Consider the following 26,163-nt stretch of genomic DNA (forward strand, 5'->3'; position numbering starts at 1 on the left):
AATGATCAAATGCTGTCTCAGAAAAAAAGAGAAACACTTAGGTAAACCTTTACTTTTTGGTTTTGTTTTGATGACCTCATATTAATACCATCCATAAAGACATCATACCACGTTACCTTTTTTCTGAACCAGTGGTATTTTGCATATCATTGCCTGCCAGGAGGTGTATTGGTACAATACAGTCTTCCTGCTTTGTTCCAGCTCTGACTCTCACATGTGTTATTTGATATACGTATTCTCAGCCCGTTGTTTAGTAATGCAGCCTTGTGACTGATGTACTTATTTTAGTTAAACTAACAGTTAATATCCTGAAATTAGCAACACAAAACTCCTTACAAAATGTAACAAATTCACATAAGAGCATTGATATCCCCTCAGAAATGGAGACAGACACCAGTTGATAAGTCTGTACGTACTGTACCTCACTGGATGTAGGACAATGTGTAATTCAAGAACCTGTGAAATGTTTTTGGTATCGGGGTCCCATCACATAAATCAAACCAAATATAAAAGTTTTTCGTTATGACTTGTTTAGGACTCAAAACTCAAAGTTTAGAACTTGGGACTTGACACAAGACTTTTCTGTCTTGACTTGGGACTTGCCTGTCTTGACTTGGGATTTGACTTGGGACTTGACTGTCTTGACTTGGGATTTGACTCGGGACTTGCCTGTCTTGACTTGGGACTTGCCTGTCTTGACTTGGGACTTAACTGTCTTGACTTGGGAATTGACTTGGGACTTGCCTGTCTTGACTTGGGATTTGACTCGGGACTTGACTGTCTTGACTTGGGACTTGCCTGTCTTGACTTGGGACTTGCCTGTCTTGGCTTGGGACTTGCCTGTCTTGACTTGGGATTTGACTTGGGACTTGACTGTCTTGACTTGGGATTTGACTCGGGACTTGACTGTCTTGACTTGGGACTTGACTGTCTTGACTTGGGACTTGCCTGTCTTGACTTGGGACTTAACTGTCTTGACTTGGGAATTGACTTGGGACTTGCCTGTCTTGACTTGGGATTTGACTCGGGACTTGACTGTCTTGACTTGGGACTTGCCTGTCTTGACTTGGGACTTGCCTGTCTTGGCTTGGGACTTGCCTGTCTTGACTTGGGATTTGACTTGGAACTTGACTGTCTTGACTTGGGACTTGACTTGTAAAACAATGATTTGGTCCCACCTCTGCACCAAAGTTATTTACCCCTCTATTATTACAATGTGTTTATGGTACCCATCATACCTCCCGTAGCACCATGTCTTCATTCTGTACATGTGTGTACAGTTTTGCATGCATTGCATGCTTTTGTCATGTCGTGTGCATTGATCACAACATGCCCCCTGCTCTACCCATTAGCCCGGCATTTGGATCAGTTATCCTGACCCACTGGACCTACACAGTCCAGCCTGTCTTATTCTTCTGTCACCAGAGCTTTTCACTATCTCAGTCTCTTGCTCTCTCGCCCCCTCTTCCACCTCAATTCCCACTGCATCTCACGGGTCACGGCGTTGCCGCTCATCTTACTCAGGGGGGCTTAGCACAAGTATTTTTTGCTCCCACAGCAGCTTACATCGACAAGATCCGCTTGTCACTGGCATTGCCAACCATCTCATGCCTCATCAGAATGAGCCAGAAAAGGCTACAGCTCCCTGCTTTTTTCCAGTCCTTTCAGCAGTGCTTTATTACATAACACGCACAATTGTTGTTTTCATTAGCGTGTTAATCGTTAATGTGGTAGATAGTGTGAAAATATGTGTGGCGGCTGAGATGGATTCTTTCATTAAGCAAATCCTGCAGTCATGCTGTGGAAAAGTGGGAGCCTTGATAAATATTGGCTGGTAACTAAGTAACGAGCCTTGACATTATAAAACATCAGGTTGTCAAATGCTAGCTAGTCATCATGGCTTTTCTTGTTTATTATTTATTTACATCCCCATTTACTGTTACCTTGGCAACAACTGCTCTTCCTGGGGTCCATTTGAGATATACATTCAGTTCAAATGCTTACACATAACGGCTATAATCTCCATCCATTAAAGTCAGTATGACTTCAATTTCATTCATCACTAATCTGTTTGCTCAGTGATGAAAAACATTTTGGTCTAATTGCTTTGCTAGAGGTTTGTTTTTCTTCACTTTGGCTCTTCTCCATTTTGTGCTATATATATATATATAATCATTTGCAGCTGCTTAAAGGCATAGTTTGGGTGTTTTGAAGTGGGGTTGTATGAGGTACTTATCCACAGTTAGTAGGTGTATTACTTACGGTAGATGACAGTCGGTGTGCTCCCAGCATTGCAAGGCAGACAGGAGCACCGACACCGGAGCAAAGCAATACAGTGCTGTGGATGGGGCCGACAGAAAACCTTATTTTAGCCACCTAAAACAAAGGCTCACCTAAAAAAAAATCTATATTAGCTTAAGTATATGTTATATTTACAATATTTTCCGACAGCGAACTGAACTGAAAGTTAAACATATCTATACTGTGTTTGTCATCTGAGCGTGTTGGCTTTGGAGAGAGCGTAGAAAGGTTACATTTTCAGTTCAGTTCCCCGTCGGAAAGGAGAAGGAAAGGGCTGTCTGACAGCAAGATAAAGCGGTGACACTTAAATGAATATCGATTTTTTTCAGGTAGGTCTTTCTACTGTCCCCCTCCACAGCGCTGTATTGCTTTGCTCTGGTGTCGGTACTCCTGTCTGCTTCTCCAAGCTTGCTGAACGCCCTAACCCTGACCTTAAAAATGCCTGAACCATCCCTTTAGGTTTTTTATAAGTATGGGAATTGTTTTTTCTGACTAGCAAGCCAAACAAATGAGCCGAGAGCTGCATAGTGCTGCAGTCCAGCGTCTTGTTTCTAGTAGGATCGGCAGTTCTAGCTGACGCTTTGCTTTACTGGCAGTCTGGTAATATTGCATATTACAGCATGGAAGCTGGAAAGGACGGAAAAGCTAGCACACCCACATATGGTTGAACATTATTGGATGCATTTGGCAATTATCAAATAATGTTTACAGTTGGCTTTGTAGATTATATGCTAGGCTATGCTAGGCGCAGGTTGATCAGTCATTACCCCGTGGAGGAGTCTGTGACATTTAAAATGGCATACTGCCAAGGCTCACTCCCTGTAATAAGGGATGTGCATTATGGTTTATGGTCACATCCTGTGTATCTGTGTATGTGTGCTTCTGTGTAAGCTGAAGGTCAGTCTGGGTGTTGAAAGCTATTTGGCTCTCTGACATGAACCCACATTTCCTTTTCCCTTCCTTATAGCTATCCTTCGCTTGCTGCATGGTTTTAATAGCCTGACATCCTCTGTATGATGTGGCTATGTACACACTGCTAGTGTGTACATAGCCACATAGTAAAAGTGAAACAAGAATCATATACCACTACAACATTTTCTTCACGTAGAGTTTGTTAGCTGTAATACAAAATGCCAAACCAAATCTGCTCTCCACCCTATAATAACATTATTATTATTTTTTTTAATGAATACTTTTAACTTTTCAGCTCCATTTCTTGTAAAAAAAGATAGATAAAAGATAATCGCTATAAACATATTCTGCATTCATATGCAGAATATGTTTAGAGATTTTGGAATCGGAAACGTTCTGGTTTGTAGTCCGAGTAGTAATAGTAGTAGTAGACCAATCACGTTTGAGCAGGCTTTGGTTTAATGCAGGTAAACAGTCCGTGTGGAGAGTAAAAGCTGTGGAACGCATTGCTAATCGGACTGTAAACAATGAGCAGCGCACGGAAAAGGAAGTCTTGTCGCGGATATCTGCTGGCTGCCGCTGAAACCCCAGAAATAAAGCCCCTTGCCCCAAGAGGCTTATCGTTCATTAGACCGATAGCTGATGGGTTCCGAGATTGTATAAAAGGTAATTACCCTCATCAGGCCATAACAGATTTTCAACAGTAGTCTGTTTTCCTCGGTTACAGAGGACAGTTCATTATCTTATAGCATGCAGGTATTCATGAGCGAAATCTTTTGGCCTCATACTGAATCTCATACCAGTTGGAGGCATTACAATTAGCCACCAAACATTGTTTAATTTTATGACTAGAATCTATGGGTGGGGGAAAAAATGTATACAGCATGGTATTGCAATATTTTATTATATAAACTACTAACCTCTTAACAATCCACTATTCTGTCTTTCAGAGGTTGTAAGATACTGGTATCATATGAAACTAGAAATCCTAGGAATTGATTGGTCCCAATCATGTCATGTTAGCTTGTCAGGAAGAACGCTAAATAGCGCTCCAAAGTTACGCTACATTATAACGAGGAAGAACTGGCTTGGCCATTATCAAAGGGGTCCCTCGACCTCTGACCTCAATATATGTGAATGAAAACTCTGAGATGAACAGAGTGAAAACTGTATCTTATTAGATAAAACAGATGTTGACAAACTGCATAATTTGCAGTTGAAAAAAGGTAATAAATCACAATATATCTTATCACAATACTGCATATTATAAAATGTCGTATTGTGGGGGCCTCTGTTGATTCCCACCCCTACTAGAATCTGAACAACATCCTGTAGTCTGGCAGAGATCTGAGGTCAGACTACTGTAATCAATCTACAGTGTGTTGGCAACACTTTTGGTCAGGTAGGGAGTTTGTTCACAACATAAACCATTCCTGTTCCATCCCCTTTGTCATCTTCAACTGAATTTATTTAAGCGTAACTTTCGATTCTTCCAACTCAAGTATTTGTAGAACTATTGATCACCGTCCATCTCAGCTGAAATTGGTAGCCATCATGCTGGGACTGTTGTTGCTCAACGAGCCTGAAGCTGCTACTTGCTGTTCTGGCGGACACAGCATTAGGTAACCTGAGAATTATGTTTGACCTTCCTATTATGATGCCTCCGAAGAATTAAAATCCTATTGCTTCTGAGCATGAAGGGTGGATAGCCAGAGTAATTTTCCGTGAGTGAATCAAATGGCCTTAAGCCTTGTTTAAAGAGTGCTCGACCAGCAAGAGAAAAAAAAAGCGTGCAAATCTCTTGTACAAGCACTCCCATATTCAACTGACTAAAGCACTGAATTAGTCAAAGGAGAGCAACAGTTCAAGTGTTCAAAATGTGGTTGATAAGCTCAAGACATCTGATGCCTTTTGTTCCTTCTTGGGATAATTTGGCAGGCTTCAAAGTAATGCTAGTAGAGTGGCTGAAAATGTTATCACGATATTAAAAAAAAAATCAGCTCTGTAGTGTGCATTTGTTCTATAAAGATTCATCCATTATAGAAACAAAACAGAACGTCCTTTAGCAGCTTTAGAAGCAGAAAAGGTCATCTCCAGCTCTTCGCTCAGTTTGGTGCCGAGCGTATAACTCTTGTGATATTACATATGAATTCAGCGAGTGCTTTGTGAGTACTGGCTTATCTTTTTCTATAAAGATTAGTCACTCTGATGGCTCTCCAGCAGATACAAAAGAGCTCTCCTTTGCTGAGGTTTGATCCAACTACAGGGAAGGAAGTCATGGATATAATTGCTAAGATGAGAAATTCAGCTCCAGCTGCAGGTCATGATGAGATCTTTTTATCTCGACTAGCGTAAGTCATTGACATATATATAATCTCAAAATCTCTGGAGAGTGGAGTCATTTCAAAGGACCTCAAGGTCGACAAAGTAGTTCTCCGGTCTTAAGCCCAAGGCGCCAAAATCATTTTCTTCCACTTCTTTAGATTATCTATTCTCATGTACAGCAGAATCCAGCTTACAGCCATTCAAGCCGTTATCAATAGCAAACACTCTTTGGAATATTCCCACACTTAGCCAGGTTTTTTTACCATGTATTGAGTGATGTTTTATTATTAATATATTTATTGAGCATGAATGGAAATATGTACTCTTGATAGGTTAAATTTGGCATCATGAGAAATGGAGTTTCTCTTATTTTTACTGATGGACAGCATTAACAGCCATCTCTGTCTTATTTGTGTTGCATTATACCATTCATTAAAACAATATAAAGAGGTTCTCCAAATGAAGGTTGTTTCTTTTTCTTGCCAGTTGGATGTGGCTGTCACCAGCAAAAACAAATTGCTTAAACGTGCACGCTGTTAGTAGTATATTGTAAAGCTCAGAGAAAACAATGGGCTGGGTAATTATAGACCAATTGCACCAATTTACCATCGTCAAACTAGAGGACATTTTTTATTTCTCTTTTCTCCCCAACAAAATTAAGCCATAATTTCTCACGTCTTGTGAGCTCAGTCATTGTGCGATCTGGTCTGTCTTTATCATTATTACATGTTTGTGTACGGGAAATGTTCTCACCGTCTTGAATGGCCTTAAAGGTCTCATCCTTCAGGTGATACCGGCGGATACTGGTGATAACAACAAGTGCAGTTCAATACTGCAGCAATCACTCCTTGAGCAGCTAATTTGTTAGACATACAACAGCTAAGGGACACTGGTGTATCTGTTTTAGAGGTGGGAATCACCAGAGCCCCCTACATACGATATTATCACGATACTTAAGTCATGATACGAGTATTGTGCTGTGAAGATATATTGGGATTATTACCTTTTTTCAACTGCAAATTATGCAGTTAGTCAACATCTATTTTATCTAATAAGATACAGTTTTCATTCTGTTCACCTCAGAGTTTTCATTCACATATCTTGAGGTCAGAGGTCAAGGGACCTTTTTGAAAATGGCCATGCCAGTTTTTCCTCACTAAAGCTTTAAGTAACTTTGGAGCGTTATTAAGCGTTCTTCCCAACAAGCTAACATGGCATTGGTACAAATTGATTCCTAGGTTTTCATATGATATCAGTAGCTTTAACACTGTGCCAATTCCAACCTCCGAAAAAATAGCAGTCGGGCCCAGCGACGGGCCGTCGGATTGGGAAGAGGTTAATAGTTTATATAATAAAAGATAGACACTTGACATCTGTGTATTGATACAATATTACCACACAAAATATCATGATACTATGCTGTATTGATTTTTCTCCCACCCCTAAACTGTTTACAGTGCAGCCAAACAAACTCATGTTGTTTTAATAAAGAAGTCAGTCAATAATTGGCCTTTTTTTTCATCACGCCGTGAGCAACCGTGATGTGATTTCCACACAATAGCAGATAGCCTAAATGACAACTTCATTGCGTTTACTGTGACAGCTTCACAATAAAAGCTACCCCGTCTTTCACCAGTTGAATGCTTTTAATGTGAAGCAGCAGCAGTAGGAATTGTTGGGTTTGCATTAGCAGTAACTTAATACAGCTCTGATACAGAGTTAGCAGAGTCAACAGCAAGCAGACTGACATCAATGAGATGCAATTAATACAATAAAATATGCATACCTTGTTTCCCTCGTTCATGTGAAGATAGGGCCCGACGATATGGCCAAAAATGTTATCACCATATGTTTTTTTATATTGCTCAATGTTGATCATTAACACAATATATATATTTACTAATAATAATGCTCAATTTACAGTTTTAAGAGTATTCTCATTCTCATCGACACATCTTATTGGCCATCTCACTGCTGCACGCTACTTCTGCAAAATGTTAACTGTTAATTGCTCACTGGGCAGAGCATGTGCACCAGAGACTTCCACCGGTGGAGCCGGCTAACTTCCGGCTTACCCCTATGCTAACTTGAATAACTTAAAATAATTAAATCGTGGGGGTCTTCAAGACTTTCCAAATGTTATCGGACCGAACTGATCAAATTCTGACAGTGAAACGAGTCATTTTGTGGTGGTTCTGACGTTCAAAACAATCTATCCACCGTGTTACAGTGGTTGTTCGTGTAGTGTTTTTGTAGGTGGAGGAAAACGGATTAAAAAATAACTTTATCAAAATATAAATCTCAAATTTATCATCATAGAAACTTTTATCGTGAACATTTTCAAGATCCTTTTATCATCCAGCCCTATGTGCAGATTATTTTAACCATTAAATGGCGGACTGCCACTAACAATGAAAAATGCTATATAGGGCAGCAATTAGAGAATAGATGCCATACAAGGGGTATGGTTTCCTTTTAACTACTATTCTACTGCTCAAATTCAATTTGTTTGATGGACTCATCACAGGGATGATTAGTGGATGACACTGGGGCTGCAATTTACACTATATGTAACACTAATCCACACAAACACATATAATAGAGCAGCAAAACATACAGTAACTTATTCACTAGTAGCTACTGTATGCTTGTCTCGTGATTTTGTCTCCATGTGCTCTGTTAAAAAATGCAGGCCACTGAAATCCAGTACAATACATATTAAGCACCCTTCTGGGAATAGCTTGAAGCAAAATAATCTATATTTACTTGTTCCTGTGTAACAGCCACGTGCCGAGGGACTAGTGAGTGTATATCACATATAAATGATTCTCTTTATTTGTTTGTTATGCATTCAACATCATATCCCTTGTACACATTGCACTTCCAGCTCTCTTTTCAATATCATTTGCATTTTCCACGCATACATTATCGAGCTGTTGCAATATGTATGGCTTTTATCCCTCAGGTTGCACCACATATGGAAATAACACAATATATTTCGAGGGAAAATATTGCAGTTGGATTTTGCTCCTCTAACCATCGGCTGCACAGTTACCTTGTGATTACCGCTTTGTTTTATGTGTGAAATCGCAGCACCATGGGATTGCAAATAGAGGAAGCCAATTACCTAACAAATGTCCACCTTCTCTCCTGAGGTGGTCGTGATTTTTTTTTTTTTTTGTCTCCTCTATTTCTCCCCTGCGCTCTTCCTCTGTCATCCACTGCTGGGAGACAGAAAGAGGTTAGAGCGACGGAAGTCCTTTTTTGATTATTTATTCATGGATTTTCCATTTAATATTCATGCCTTTTTCAGGACTATCTGGGTGCAGAGGAGAATTCGCTGCCTCGGAGGCGGCCGGGGCCAAAAATCAGGTTTCAGCTCCAATGAGCCCGGCGGATGAAGGGAAGAGAGAGAGGGAGATAGATAGAGAGGGAACAAGAGAGCGGGGTTTCATGTGTTCTCTAGTAAATGAGAGGCAGGCCTTGAAGGTGACAGGCTGTGTTTATTACTGATCTGTCAGCCGGTTAATGGGGAGAGGAGAAGAGAGGAGAGAGGAGAGAGGAGAGAGCTGAGCTGTTGAGCAGAGACCAGAGCACACAGGCATGGGAGCAAGAGGGAGCCCCAAGCAATAAACTTTGCCATACTAGATGTGCTTGTCCTTACAGATTCACTGACAACACTCCTGCCTGCTGAATTGCATTCGCTGAACTAAATTAATCTGTAACAGTATTTTGCTGTATTGTTATGAAATTTGTACAACAGACAATAACGGAAAGAATGTGCTGTAACCTATTTGTGACATACTGTACTTTCTTAAGCCCCAAATTATACATTTTGCATCCACTTGGTTGCAATCATTTCATCATCTGCCCATGTCCGCGAGGGTCTGTGCGTACACATCTGCGTATGCAGACAGGCTGAAACACGCTTCTCCAGGCTGCATGTAGGGGAACGTACACAGGGGGTGTTCAGAGACATTTTCTTGGCTTTTTCTTTTATACTTTTATACTTTTATACGATCAGCTTGCTTGATGCTAAGGGCTTTTTGAGATTTGGTAGGTGTACACATTACTTTTCTGTGAGCCTTTGTGAACTGCAGTTACCCATGGCACCTCACTATGTGTAGGTTCACAGAGACGTTTACGGGAATCTTCAGAAGTTAATTAGAAAATTCTAGTTTTAACAAAATCATGTCCACATCCATTACGGACTAAATCTGGTCCTCTACATGTCAAAACAACAGTCTCCCACTTTCACCTCAACTACAGCTTTGGTAGAAAACAACCAGCTTGAATGCACGAAAATACATATAAATGACACGATAATTCTTTGAGCTTGCATTTCTTGCTTTTTGCATCACATTTGTACGACATGTTATCTGTACTGACTGCAGTGTAAACGCATCCGCGTAAATATGCTACGATCAGAGCTACTGACGTAGAATAAAAAGCGAAAAAGGCCGCTTATGGCGGGCAGGAGGGTAGGTTGTTGTGTCCAACAAACACAGGACTTTCAACCAGGAGACCGGTGTTTCTTTTGTAAATTACGTTAGTGACATGTTTTTTAGTGACGTTTGTGACGTGTTTTCCATAGTTATGTTACATTGTTTCCGTATTTGACTAAATTTACATACTTATTTTAAGCTCAACCATGATGTTTTTCCTAAACCTAACTAAGTGGTTTTGTTGTCTAAACCTAAGTGATAGGTTTTGTTACCTAAACCTAACTGTAGATGTTACCGTAGTTTTGTTTTGCGTGGTGTACAAATGACATGCAAAAAGCCTAAAATGCGTCCTCATGACACACGCAATGCCGTCGTAATGTCGCGCTATTCATACACCTTCCCATGAGACTGTGTTAAAACACTTTATACTTGGTTACTTTTCCAATATCTACAGAAAAAGCACAAAAGATGGCTATTATGAGGGAAATTAATTGTTACCTTTGCCATGGAGGTTATGGTGTTATCAGGATCAAGATCTCAACAGTGGTGTAAAAGAGCAAGTGATTAGTTTTTAGTACAGATAAGGATCCAGGTGCATATCTTTGTTCAATTATCTCTTAACATTTCAAGATACACTAGATGGAACATGTTTTGCTATATCCTCATGTTAATCTTACTGCACTTAAGAAATATTTGGCATATTTTGATGTAGATCTAGATCAGATTTCAATACATTTTATATCATTGAAATAAATTAGTTTTAGTGCTGTGCAGTCTTGACAGAGACATGCTTTGCCTGAGAGCTTTGTGTAGTATTTGATTGCACTTGAGCCCAGAGGTTTTATCAGCTGCCCTTGGTAATGAAACCTTTTGGTTTCCCGTCTCAGCAAAGGGTGAAAAGCCTGTGTAAAGAAATTGCTCTTTGTTGTAGCAATAGATTTGTCTTTGCTTATCTCAACTAAGCATTGTTGCCTTTATCAGTCACCATTACAAAATCCATATCAATCAGCATTTGACGTGCCTGTGCTTTCTTTAGTGTCACGTTTACTGCATGAATGGCATGCTCTCTCTCTGCAGATTCTATTGAGTTGTTATTTAATGTAATGCAATTATCGTGTGTTACAGAGCTTCGTATGCACATGCTGCCCTGGTTTAAACGGCTATCTGTCTCTGTGTGGTGAATGCATTTAGATATAGATGTGTGTGGGAGAAGCTTATTGTGTTCTTTGTTATAGATATAGATGTTACTGTATTGTTGCACAACCCAGTTTTTCTGATGATGCCTGAGAGGGTTATACTCCTGAGGTTAAAATTGATTTAGTCTTCAGGAATATACCGTGGATGAAAGTGTAGCAAGGGGAGTAATGCCTGTTTCATGCACTCAGCACAGTGGATTTAAAAAACATCGGCTGTGGAACCAAATTATTTCCGCAGTACAAGTGATCTTCATTTTTTTTCTTTTTTTTCCTAGGAGAGAAAAGAAAAAACTCAAAACCTTTTTTCACACGCAGGCTTGGGCCCATCACAAGTAGTTGTTTTCATTCTTACCTCAGGCTCATAAAGTGCACAGCTAATCATTCATTCCCAGTCCGTCCTGATCCAGGGTTTGAACGCTGCTCTTCTCCTCTCAAAGCAGCATCACAGATTCTTCTATGGTGTCACATTCTGTATTTATATGGGTCAGTGTACATGAATGGAGACACACAAGGTACACAAACTGCACTTAGTGGCTTCACTTCATCACAGTGCTTTTGCAACTACAATGTCAGTGTTTGGGTGCGTTATAAATACTATAGCAGTGCCCGTTCGGGAGCATCCGGAACGGGCCGATTGCTTGGCCCCCAGAAGTTGTCTTTGCTGCTTGTACCCACCAAGTGTGAAGTTGATTGGATGAACGGTTCTCAAGATATGCGAAGGAAAGTCATATATACATACACAGACAAAGATTCCTTCCTTTATAGTTAGATGCTGCTACAGCGCCACCTATTGGTCAAACTGGCACCAACTTTGTCATGGTCACTCAAACATCATATCTACACATGTCCACCAAATGTGGTTCCAATAGCACGAAGTATTCAGGAGATATAACAGTTTTGTGTAATATAGGCTTTGCCCAAAGCATTTGAGCTAATTTGAAGGCCAGCTAGAGCAAAACTTTAGGGAACATCAACAATCCATAAAAGTTACTTTTTCCGGCTCGTCCCAGACATGTTTTGTACCAAATTTGGTGACGATTGCACAAAATTTGTAGGGGAAGTATCAAATAATTTGGCGGAAAATCAGTATGGACGCAAATGGGCGTGGCTTATATACGTACATAGATAGATATAATTTAGTTTCTGAGACTTATGGTTCAAAAGTTACAGGCCAAAAGTCAATTTTTATAGCGCCACCATCTGGCCAAATTGCACCACATTCGACACTGCACTCCCTTGGGTCCCCAACAATACACCCACCAAGAGTGAAGTAGATCGGATGAGTGGTCCTCGAGATATACGAATAACAAACAGAAGGACAGATTCCTTGCTTTATAGTTAGACGTAGCTCTCTAACACAGATTATTATGTGCAAATACAAAATGTATGATGCATCTGTCTCTTTTGTGACTGGACCTTTATGTTGGTTGCCCTCTGTTTTCTGTTTTCATTCCCACATTTCCTTTTGTTTTCTCTATTTTGTTCATCTTTTCTCTCCCTCCGTCTTTTGTCTCCGTCCTAAGCCTGTCAGAGTAATCAATCTGGCTCGGCACTGAGAAGGGGGATGCAGACAGATGTGCTTTGCAATGTGATCGATGTCCTTGATTAGTGAGAGATTACTCCTGTGCGTGCGTGTGTGTGTGTGTGCGTGCGTGCGTGCGTGCGTGCGTGCGTGCGTGCGTGCGTGCGTGCGTGCGTGCGTGCGTGCGTGCGTGCGTGTGAGGTCTGCTAGCTAGCATGAATGCAGTTAGTGTGCTGCCTTGATTTTGTTAATTTGTCAGGTTAGCAATCGAGGATCAATAGGTGGATTATTTGCACAGTTCAAGAAGCTGACGGAGGTGAGGATGTTAAACTAGACACAGCCAATGAGTCACTTAATGTCGTTAAAAAGTGTCGGTGGATGTTTTTCCACCCAACTGCGAAGTGAATATTACACCAAAGTCTGAAATGTAACAGAACAGTGAGTTCCTTGTGAACCTCGATGGAAACTGTATTTTTAGCAATACCGATACTGATATTTGAGAGTTTGAAAAAAATTGGCTGATATTCTTTTTTCTTTTCATAGATGCACAACATAAGCTATTTTTGTTTCTTTTTTGAAAGAATTGTAGCCGTAATACACATAATGATAACATACTATGAGGGACACTTAACATTTAACAAGTAAACGTATGTAATTTATGTAAACTTATTACCAACTATGTAATGACGTCAGTGTTTCTAAATCACCATCAAGCATCCACAACATATTTGACATGTCTTTACTGCAATTTGTTGTTACTTCTCTGCCAACATATTTGTGTATATGTTCACATATACCAATTAGAGCCCAAAAACAACAACTATTTTTAGAATCAGTTCATCATTCTAGTAATTTTTCAAGTAAAAGTAACGTGATTAAATATGAAGATTTGCAGCTTTTCTTTGTCTAATGTGATAGTAAAACAAGACATTTGAAGACTGCACCTTGAACTTAGGAAATTTATAACAACATTTTTCAATATTTTCTGACATTTTATAGAGTAAACGATTAGTAAGTTAAAGGAATAATCCTGACGATTTTCATTGAAATAAATGTCTGTTAAATCACTATCTATCACCAAATGAGGTAACATAATGGTGATTGAGCATATGGCCCACTGATGAAATACCTTGCATTTGCAGTGCTACGAACTGTGTGTCTGTGGCAACATTTCCGGGAAAAATTAGAAGTGGCGCACAGTTAGTGACGCGTTTTCTATCACCCGGCAGTGGTTGGTCCGCCAGAGAGGGTAGATGGAGCTGACGCAACAGACTTGCTCCTCAACTCTGGCTTTTTTTTCACCCTCTGCTAGCATTGCAAGAAAACAGTTAATATGGCCGAACAAACAAAGAAAAGAGCAATGACTACAGACGATAAAACTCTGCAGTTGGTATTGGATTTGAACTTTTCAAACTGACCTCACACAGACAGTTACTGCTTATCGCCATAGGTGTCGCCAAAGTAAACGAAACGGAGATATTCGAGATTGTAACTTTAATCAAGAAAATAATAGTTATTCGCAGCCCTTATACGATTTATCTGCGATAAGATAAGACCAGAGGTCAATGTATCAGGCTCTAGGTCCTTGTAATTATTTATACTTTTAATTCGACAAAATAAATTAATCTGTTTTTCCCTATGTCAAATTGTTATTCAAGAATTTATTTGTATACTAATGTTGGCCGTATTTCAGAATGAAATGGGTGGGTGATATGGTGAGTGATATGGACAAATTAAAATTGTTGCAGCATTATCTATTGTTATCTATTTAAGGATTATTTGTACTATTTTGTCAAAAGCTTTTTGCAACAACAAAAACTTAAATAAAAGAAGTAAGGGATAATGTACAGCCTGAAGGTGTTTATTTCACAACAATGACCCGCTAGCTGTACATTATCCCGCTTATTACACGGCTGCTTACTTAAGAAATCAATAATTTGACATAAAAATGGTCCTCCAGAGTCCGACATCAAAACTGCGCCCATAGCAACGGTCTGTTATACATAGCAACGGTCTGTTATACATAGCAACGGTCTGCTGTAAAGAAATAACAGATCGAAGAATGCGATGATTGACCAATAAGAATCGAGTATTCAACAAAGATAAAAAATAAAAATAATATAAACACTCAGATACCAGTAACAGCATTATAACCACTCCGCTACTGTACCAAGGCGCTCCAGTTTATTATATTTTGAATCAATAAACTGTACATGTTCTTAAAGATTTCACTTACAATATGCATATAACATGTTTTAATGTGCTCTGCAGCAGTTTGTAGCAGTGAAAAGTAATTCGGTTGAAAATGATGTTTTCGTTGGGCACACTTCAGAAAAATATGACATTACCTAATAATGTAAAGAGTAACCTGTGAAAAGTATAAACATTGACACACTGCTACCACAAGGCCATCAACGTTTCTATCAAAACACGTCTTAACCAATATAATCACCTTACTGCACTTGTGAGAAAGATCAACAGTGGTAATTCCTCTCAGAGGAGGCTGTCAGCTTTCCATCAGCTGTCAGCGTTTTCACTTTGCCTGTTTTCAAAAGAGCATGCGATTCTTGTAGTTTTCCTCTCCCTCTGAAAAGAAGCAGACAGATGTAATAGCCATTAGCCTCGGGGAGAGACAGCACAGATGTGTCAACAAGGCTTGACTTTTACAGTCCAAGTGAAGTCTGAGCAAACAGTGGCTGTGTAGAGGCCTGTGTGGTTGAGCAGTGATCCAGGGACACGGTCGCACGGCGTTGCCTCGGGACTCCAAACAGACCGTGACTCTAGTTCTCATTACAGGAGTGGGTCAGACCACCCCAATACAGAAAATAAATAATGCAGGGGAAAACCCGAGTGCTGCCACCTCACTGACAACATCCACACACCCTTGTCCTTCATGAATATGTGGTTCAGCTTTTTATATACTCCGGCTGTGAGCTGTATTTCTTATTATACTCTTTGTATTTTGGTAGTTTTGAGATGATGTGTCAGTCATAGGCTGTAACTAACAATTATTTTAATTATTGATTCATTTGCTGATTATTCTCTCAATTAATTGATTGATTACTTTGTCTATAAAATGTCAAAAATATTGAAAAATGCTCATCACAATTTCCTAAAGCTTTAATTGGTGTTTTGAAATAGCTTATTTTGTCAGATTAAAGGCCTTTACACACCGGAGCATAACAAATAAACAACACAAAAATGTGAAATACTCGCCTGTGAATATTATATGTTGAGGGCTTTTATTGTGAAAAGTAAGAACGGAAGAAGTGGACCTTTTGCCTGCGCTTCCTTTGTCAAGGTTGAAAAAAATAATGAAGTTGGCCATCCTGGTTCGGACTACGGAGCAAATGGGTTCTATGGGTACCCACGAGTCTCCCCTTTACAGACATGCCCACTTTATGATATCACATGCAGTTTGGGGCAAGTCATAGTCAAGTCAGCACACTGACAGCTGTTGTTGCCTGTTGGGCTGCAGTTTGCCATGTTATGATTTGAGCATATTTTTTTATGCTAAATGCAGTACCTGTGAGGGTTACTGGACAATATTTGTCATTTTTTTGTGTTGTTAATTGATTTCCAATTATAAATATATACATACATTTGCATAAAAAAGCATATTTGCCCACTCCCATGTTGATAAGAGTATTAAATACTTGACATATCTCCCTTTAAGTTACATTTTGAACAGATAAAAATTTGCAATTAATCGTGATTAACTATGGACAATCAGGCGATTAATCGCGATTAAATATTTTAATCAATTGGCAGCCCTCAAAAAAAATATATTGTCATGCGAATTAATTGCACGAAAACATGCTCACTATGTGTAAATGCCTTAATAGTATAAAACCCCAAAATATACAGTTTACTATCAAATGTGACAAAGAAAAGCAGCAAATCCTTACAATATATAAAGTGGAACCAGTGACGTTTTGGCATTTTTGCTAAAAAAAAAAATCCCTTAGATGAATAATCGATCAAAATTGTTGCCAAGTAATTGTTTTAAGCTCTTCCATCAGTCTGTGTCCGCCATTTGACAAATCCAAGTATCTACCTCATGTAATCTAAATCCACTCATTCTCCCGTCTTACATTCTCAAGGCCTCCAAAAAAAAAAAAAAACTCTAAAAATCCAATTCCTTATCTTAATTTGATCTCAATTTCCTGTAGCAGTTGCGATGGAAAGTCCGAGATGAAAGAGTTTGAAATTCTAATTAAGCTGTAATGGCAGCAGCAAGTTGATATTTTTCCTCTCTGTACATTTCTCCCTAGTCAGCCCTCTCCCCTCCCTGTATGTTTAGCTTGATCTCTTCAAATTTATTTCCTACTTTGTAACCAGAGGCAAGAGCCCTTGACTTGCTGCCCCCACAGCCGCAGCCAAGGCAGCCATTTAAGTTGTGATTAAAAATTAATGGTTGAGTGAGAGGCAGCAGAGAGGGAACAGGGGAGGGCAGCGAAAGAAAGAGACAATGCTCGAGCGAGAGGATGGGCTGTGGAGAGGGGAGCGAGCCCAAGCAGCAGCTGCTCCCTGATAGAGGGTTGGAAGGTCTTCTTAACAACTCTGCTGTGTTTAACTGCTCTGCTCACACCCCACCATGAATATTGCATTACCGAACTATAGGGCTCCTCGTGTTACCCCCACTGAGTGTTCAGCAGACCTGCAGCCACGGTGCCGAAGCATCCAAGTCGAACCTGCCCCCACTGTGGGAGGGAGAAGGGGTATCCACATTTAAGCAGACACACCACACAAACCAGACCAGCTTACACACCACATAATTGCCAGACTGACTCAGAGAGGACCCCTGTCTCATTGCATGTCACAAGCAATTAAGTTCAGCCACAAAAAAACACGGAACAATATTTGTTGGCATTTAAAAGCGTTGTTTTGTTTTGTTGACATGTGGTCTCCGAGGAAGCTCTTTAAAGAGACGATTTCCAGTTCCTGAGCAAGAAAAAAAAAGGACATAGGAATGGTTTTCATTAATACACACATGCATGGCCGTAGTTGTTTGTTTTCCGTTTTAATACATTTTAGCTCTCTGTTGACGCAAAGCTTTCTAAAGAAGGTCAGTTGAATAAAGGGCAATCAGTTTGAGTCTTGCCTAGCCAACTCAGCGCAACATCAGTCTGACTCTCTGGCCATTTCTTTAAAAGCGGAACAGAAATACCATGAGACCACACAAGGTCCTGACCTTGACTTTACCAGATGATGAGTAGTGGCACTTACATCACGGCCTGCCCTTTTCTTCCTTCTGGCCTCTTTCTCGATACCGTTTCATTACAGCATTTCTCAGAGTCCATTACCCGCTGATACGTGCACTCATTCACTTCTGCCAACATTGTTCCCCTGTAGTGTGGCTCATTCAGGATTGCAGCTCGTTGTGCTTTGATTGCAATAAGCTATCAATTTAAAAACATAAAATACAAACAAACAAGGTCTGATTTTTGTAGTTTTGGCCATCATTCTTATCAGTTATGGTAATAATTTTAGTCGCCAATTTAAAAACTTAGATCTAGGTATATGGTATATTTTAATGCCAGTAGCCCTGTGCTTTGTTTACATAGCCAGGCCGGCCGCTGGTGCATTTTAGTGCATGTTAGTGCATGTGAGCGTGCCCCACCCGCTCTGCACTGCGCTCATACCGCAGTTACAGCTGATAACGTCGTCCCGACTGATGCCATCGTGAATTTAGCACATTTAATGAATAGTTTGACATTTTGGGAAATTCTCTTACTCGCTTTCTTGCAGGGAATTAGATGGAAAGATCGCTACCACTGTCATGTCTATACGCTAACTATCGAGCATTAGCGCCAAGATTCAATTAGCTTAGCTTAGCACAAAGACTGTATGCAGGTTGAAACAGCTGGTCGCTCCCCAACATCAGTTCTAAAGCTCACTAATTTAAAACATTTTATCTATTTAATTGAATCTGTGAATAAAACTAAATGTAAAAAAAACGCCAGGCTGGTTGTTTCCCCTCTGCTTTCAGTCTTTATGCTAAGCTAAGCTAATTGACTCCCGGCTCTAGGTCCATAGTTAATGCACAATCATGAGTCTGAACATCTAACTCTCAATGTTCACCAAAATGTCAAACTATTCTTTTCACAACTTGGAAATGTCCATGTATTTGCTTGTTGCACCGTAACACTGCGCGCACAAAAGTGCCGTAGTGCGATAAGGTAGGACAGTTTGGATTCACCTTCATTTTCACTTTCAAATAAAAGTTGTATTATTGTTCATGTTCGCCCTGTTCACTCCACTGCAAAGCTGTCTGTCTAGCCGAGTTTACAGATATTGCCCTGTCTTAAAAGTAGCTGAAAAGAGCAGTTTACAGTAGTTAAATGTCATTAGGTATTTAACAAAATTCTGCTTTAAGTAATGAAGCTGAATATCACGTTGACTGCACCAGAAGGTTTGGATTAGAACCATTAAGTGAGGCAGCCACATCTTAATGACAGTTTTTTCAGTTAAAAGCTTTCTAAACACATTAAACTTGTCATAAATTCAGCTTGATATGAGAACTGGTAATTAATTTGAGGTCTGATTGCTGCTCAACAAAGAAGTTTGACTCCCGTAACTTCTAAATGATGCATTATATAGGAATTTGTCATACGTTCTTGGAAAATATATATATATATGTTTTCTCCACCATGTGGATTTTTTTTTTTTTTGATCAACAATAATGTATTAGCGTTATGGAGAAGCTACTGTTCAATTACTTATTGCACACAATGGGATAGAAAACTCTGTACACTGGAGCTTTGCTTGTCACAAAGAAGGCACTGTATATAAATCTCCTGAAGAGTAAGGTATGGCACCAAGAGAAATGGATGCCATCTAAGAATGTCAAGTTTAAGGTATAATCAGATTTGTAATATGCACTTGACACCTCCTCTTCATCACCCACCTCCTTGTTGCTACACTCTGTTCCTTCCGTTCGTTCCACGCTTCTTACATAATTTGTTAATTCTGTCCTATTTCCTCTGCTGCTGCTGCTGCTGCTGCTGCCATCACTGTTCTTGCTTTAGGTCTTATTTGCAATGCTAATGAGGCGAGGCAGCAAGTAATGGTTTGTAGGGGGACAGAAGCTGCCTGTAAAGATGGTGATATGGTAATATGGCTCGCTGTGGCATACGGACAATTCTCTAGGAGAGTGGCTACATCATTGCACACGCAGTGTCATTGTGTAAATGTTACGAGATCTCATGAGCAAAACTAGAAGCCTGTAGAATCTGTTTAAAGTAGTCATCATTTTGAAATGAGATGTGTTCGTTCATACATACCCTACTAAAAAACATATCAAATATTGAAGTGTTACTTTTGCAGCACTTAAATCATTGTTGATGGTTGAATTCCTTTTCTGTTCCAGTTTTGATCCAAAAGTTAAAATCAGAAATTATTAAAGAGTTAATCTTAAAGAGTAAATAAAGAGTTCTTGCCAAACGCACCATTGTTCATCATGGATCTAAATTATAGACATCGGTCATTATTTCTCACTCAAAATCAGAATTGGCTGATAATTTAATCAGGAAGATTTCTAATATTCTAATATTTCCTTAATAATTTATTGGGAGTAACATCAGGTGTACAAAAACATACAAATAGAGCACAAATGTAAATGATTGTTCCCCATATTGTGGTATTTTCCCCCCAAAGCCCCCTCTATACCCAACCCTCACCCGTTAAAAACAACAAAATATATAGTTAAATATTTTTTTTTTAAATGAAAGAAAAGAAATTAAGTAAAAAAGTACAATTTGACAGTAACACTAATTATGGGAACTACAGTACATACTACTACTTACATAAATCAAACTTTAGGATGTCATACAATTTAGCTGATGAAGAGAAATACATCTCATATGCCATATGCTACTATTTCTAATGAAAAGAATCCTCTACTATCGCCTTATCTCTGAGTCTCAAAAGTATTGAAGAGAAAAGCAAGCTGTAATTTCAAGCTTGCCCTCACCTTTCCTTTTCCCTTCACTGGAGATAACCAGATGATTCTTGATTAAGGCAACAAGTAAGGAACCATTACTCGATTTCAACCCAAGTCACCATCAAGCAGCTTTCAGTATGCAGCTCCCCACTTATCTCCCTACTGCCCATGTGATTAAAATTACAGTCACGCCAATAGAAAAGGCAAGTAAATGGATTATTGAGCAAATGTAAGCGGCTCGCTCTACAGAGCTGGCTGTGTGTGCTCGCTGGCCAGACACAGAAAATCAGACAATAGAAATATACTGCACATTCCAGCTCTCAGATGAGTACAAGGGCTATTTCATTTATTGTTTTACAGATGTATTTTTTTTTTTTACTGGGAAGGATTTCAAACCACTCTGTTTACAGTTGGTTTTATGCCAGCCTCATCTCTTTGAAAGGTGAACACATGCATACATATGGGCTTAACTATACTCTTTGAACCTTTGTTCCTACTCAGGATTGTGATTTGCAAATAAAATGTTGCCAACGTTTTAAACATTTTCAATCCCTCTTGTATTGCCCCCCTACCAGGTTACAAATATCTGATTACAGCCAAACCACTGGGAAAAAAGTAAAAGCACACTTAATGAATCACTGAAGCAACAGACTAACTCTTGGACTGTATATATATATATATATAATTTATATATAACTCTTCTCCAATGTGCCATGCTTTATTTCCCAAATATTTCAGGTTATTTTGACCTCATTAATCCGTCAAATAGTCGTGTGAAATTCTTTCTCACTTCACGACCCCTTACGGATCTGACCTGGGGGATACTGAGATGAATCGGCTGAAAGCAACACAAAGAAAAGACGACACCAGTTTTCACGGGGATTGTAAGATAAGATAAGATAAGATAAGTTATACTTTATTGTCCCAATGCAAAATTTTGCTCGGGCAATAGCGCTGCACACAGCTTCAATCAGCTTAAAACAATACATTACAGTAGTACACCAAGAAACAGTAGAAAAACATGTCAAATATTTCACATTCCCTGAGAAAACTATATATACTGTAAATACATAGGAATTAAAAACAAGACATTACAGAGGCACACCAAAGACGCAGTAGAAAATCATGTCCAATATCGCACATTCCCTGAAAAACATACATATGAATACATAGGCAAAACGAGAGAACCGTAAAAGCCTTGAGACATAATGCAAAATGTCACAGTGCTTCCTTCCTGTTAACTACACAACCAAGGATTCACCTGTTTTCTTGTTGAGAAGTGTTATAGACGTCGGGAGGAAAGAAAGTTTGAAGCGGTTGCTTTTACATCTGCTAACTCTGTAACGTCTAGCTGAAGGTAATAGTTTGTATTCAGAGTGCAGAATGTGTGACGTGTCCTTCAGAATTCTGTGTGCATGTCTGACAACAGTACTCTCATACATAGTATCAAGGGACGGAAAGTCTTTCTGTTTTATCACTTTCATTGCTGCTTTCACCATGTTGTCGATTCTCGATTTTAACTGGACTGCGAGGGTGCCATACCATGATGCCATACCATATCTAATGGTGCTTTCCAGCACAGCATTGTAGAATGTTAACATGATCTGGGTATCCACACCGAACAGGATACCCATTTTTATACCCAAGTCTCTCTTTTCCTGCAAACATGGTGTCAAAATACTTTGATAGATGCTATAATCAGAATAAATTTGATGTACAAAGTAGCTTTAAAACTGTGATCCATACAATTCACATTAGCTATGTACAGTAAAGTAAGAGAAATGAGAGGTTTTGAGAACTACCTTTTCAGATTTTGCAAATATTTGGTAGCAAACATATAATATTACATCATCAGCATACTGTGCAAGCTTTTGATGTGTGTCACTGATAATAATTCCCTGCATTTTCTCCTATTTTGCCAAAAGTCAAAGTTAGATATTCACAATATAGAAAAAAGCTTTCTTAGTGTCAAGACTGGTAAATAGAGCATTTCATTTATTATTCCTAAATATGAAGACAACATATGAAATGATATTTGGCATTCCCATACAATGATCATTATGAATTAGATCTCAATGTAAGTAATCTAAAATGAAGGAATCAAATCTGTAGACATAATAGATGCATACAATTTTTCCTGGTTTGGGACATAATTTATTCTATATGAGATACATATGCAATTTTTGCCCTTTTTTGTTAAAACGGTAATTATCACTTTCCTCCATTAAAGTGGAAGAGACGTTTTCTCAAGTGTCCAATTAATTGAAGAGTAGCGGTATCAGATCATCTCTGAAGACCTTATTGCTCTGAGCTGGTAGACCATCCCTGGTGTTTTGTTATTTTTTAATTTATTCAGGGCAATGTCTAGTTTGTCTTTTGTTACTTTCTAATGTCTATTTTGATTTTCAACAATTCCATTTTTATCAATTAGTGGAGAAGCAGTCCTACACCCTGTCGGGGCTCCCTCTTGGCAGACTGAAAAGTCTTCTTCTTTGTGTTGATCTGACCAAACAGTTTGTCTCATCCCACTTTGTTATTTTTCCTTTGTTTGTAGTCCGGGGCTTAAAGGGAAAGATGGAGTGAAGTGGATGGAGTGAATGGGTTGTTTGAGTTGGATGAATGAGAACATCAATGGGGGGGTGTGTATATGTTTGTTTTAGCGGTAGACAGTGGATTGTGTGTGTATGTACATAGATTATGCTTATCCTATTGTTGAAAAATAACAAGATAAAACTGGCATATGGTTATACTTGCCTTTAAGCCTCTTTTGGACTCGCTCAGCTCGATCTCCATCAGTTTTGCTCCAATGTGCACCACTGAAGACTCCAGGTTTCCTGTGGTGTCACCACAGCACATCCTTCTCTTCTATGGAGTGAATCAGGGTCTCTTTTAGTTTATCTTCAACTGTCAGACACACATAGTGTTTTCAGACATGTTGAAATAATGGTATGAAATTATATGTTTTCAGTGCACAAATACATAAGAATAACATAAAGATGTTTATGTGCAAGTCAAGTGTTCTTTAAGTGTTAGCAATACAAATATTGAAAGACAGAAATACTGATGGCTATACATGAGCTGGATGATTATGTACAGTATGTACATGTATACATGTCTATATACTGCATGTACTGTACATTGTTTAGGATTTATATTGACAGTGACAAATGATATGTACATATATTTTTTTTAAAGTTAGTGCATTAAAGACTGTAAGAATTATAACAGCAGCAGTGGATATTTTAGTGTTGGAGGGTTTTAAATATAACATATTTAAAAATAAAATTAAATACAAAGTAGAGTCTTTCAGAAGAGAGGGTGCCTGTGGCTGTCCCCATTGTGCACCAGGGATAGTGTGTTCACGAAGGCTGCAAGCTGTAAGTGCTTAGGTTACCCTTGTGTGCCATATGCACTGTCTGAGTAAACAACACACAAAACTGTCAGATGTGAAATGTAGATTACGAGAGTACGTTTTACTGTGTGTGGTTGCTAGATAAACGACAAAGAATGCGCAACACTGTTGGCAGAGGATATTTCTTTTTCATGGTCCAAGACATAATTCTTCTTGGATGATGCTCAAGAATATTACGAGGGATGAAAAACAGCTCTAAGAATTGTAGATGGCAGCAAATTGTAAAGGGACGAGAGGAGCCTCCAAAGGAAATCACTTTCTGTCTTATGAACTCAACTTGTTTCACATCCATGAATTTTAATAAGTGTTTTGAATTGGATTGCAACAGGTCAGTGCTGGGAATTCATTTATTTACTGAGGAAATTATTTTACTATTTCTCAGTCAGTTGTGGCGTATTTGCCCTTAATTTAGTATTTGTTGATTTGGCATTTTTATATCTAATTTTTTTTTTGCAGCCTTTTTCACATGGTTCACCTTGTAGAATTACAAGACAAATAATGCTACATTCCCTATACAATATGCAATGTGTCTCCTTAAATAACTTGAAGTAGAGCTGCAACAAGTTGTTAATTAATTGATTAGTTGATCGAGAGATGGTTCCAGAGGCTCGTATGCGAGAATTAATTGCTTTTCTCGGTCTCACCTTATATTTAGTCTTATATTTTGGGGGGTTTTTGGGCTGTTGGTTGGACAAAACAAGACATTAGATGATGTTGCATTGGGCTCTAGGATATTGTAATGGGCATTTTCACAGTTTTCTGATGCCTTATAGTCCAAATGATTAAACAATGTATCTATTAAATGCAGAAATCAGTCAGTTCATCATTGCTTTTTGTCTTGTTTAAGGATATCATTTTAATTTTTCAAGACTGGTTTAGAATACGTACAAAAATTAGGGCTGTCAATCGATTAAGATATTTAATCACCATTAATCACAAATTAATTGCAAATTTTGTATATGTTTAAAATGTACCTTAAAGAGAGCTTTGTCAAGCATTTAATACTGTTATCAACATGGGAGTGGACAAATATGCTTGCATGTATGTATATGTTTATTATTGGAAATCAATTAACAACACAAAACAATGACAAATATTGTCCAGAAACCCTCACAGGTACTGCATTTAGCATAAAACATATGCTCAAATCATAACATGGCAAACTGCAGCCCAACAGACAACAGCTGTCAGTGTGTCAGTGTGCTGACTTGACTATGACTTGCCCAAAACTGTCTGTGATTATCATAAAGTGGGCATGTCTGTAAAGGGGAGACTAGTGGGTACCCATAGAACCCATTTTCACCCCTTTGAAAATGGCTGACAGTTTTTCCTCGCCCAAATTTACCACAAGTTTAGAGCGTTATTTAATCTCCCTCGCAACAAGCTAGTATGACATGGTTGGTACCAATGGATTCCTTAGGTTTTGTAGTTTCATACGATGCCAGTATCTTCACTCTAGCTTCAATATTGAGCCCGCTACAACCTAAAAATTGCAAGTTGCATTAATGCGTTAAAGAAATTAATGGCGTTAAAACTAATTTGCGTTATCATGTTAACTTTGACAGCGCTAACAAAAACATAACACATTTATTACACATAATCACATTACGGTGATTTATTTTGTATTCAGCATTTTATTTAAAGCAGGTTAAAAAAAGATTTAATTCATTTCATGATGTTGTATTCATATTTTCTCTGCCTGTAGTGTTTTCCATGACAACGCAATTATATCCATAACACTGCCAAAAGCACATTAGACAACTGGTGCAAAGGTCAAAGGCAGTTTGGCTTGGCGTGATTCGAACCATATCTGTTCCAAAAACAGCTGATCAGACTCAGAAAATCTGTCTGACCTTCAGGTCAGGTTCATTAAGCAGGCTTACAGAGTTAGCCAGCTGTCAAACATATTCCCAATTTCTCTAGCAACAAGAGAGAAACACCAGAAGTGGTAATTCAAGCATAATAAAGACTGTATTCATCGAGCTCTTGCTAGCAGCCACTGACCACTTAATATTAGACCTTTCTTTTCCTTTCAGCACAAATTTAATTGTGAAATGTGTGTGCTTGAGTAGCACGCCTCTTGAAAAGGCTTTTCACGTGAGATT

The 26,163-nt window shown here is 38.9% G+C and overlaps 1 protein-coding gene and 1 long non-coding RNA gene across 2 annotated transcripts in view; both read left to right on the forward strand.

Annotated features, from left to right (window-relative positions):
* Nucleotides 1-26,163, forward strand: part of trip4 (thyroid hormone receptor interactor 4) — a 95,737-nt gene that overhangs the window by 36,589 nt on the left and 32,985 nt on the right. The gene's annotated exons all lie outside the window — the stretch shown is intronic.
* Nucleotides 1,126-20,564, forward strand: LOC119502401. The gene is made up of 3 exons (XR_005210059.1): nt 1,126-2,598; nt 11,341-11,344; nt 20,554-20,564. It is a non-coding gene; the product is annotated as an uncharacterized LOC119502401 (long non-coding RNA).

The sequence above is a fragment of the Sebastes umbrosus genome, chromosome 2 (assembly GCF_015220745.1).
Source record: "Sebastes umbrosus isolate fSebUmb1 chromosome 2, fSebUmb1.pri, whole genome shotgun sequence".
Classification (NCBI taxonomy): Eukaryota; Metazoa; Chordata; class Actinopteri; order Perciformes; family Sebastidae; genus Sebastes; species Sebastes umbrosus.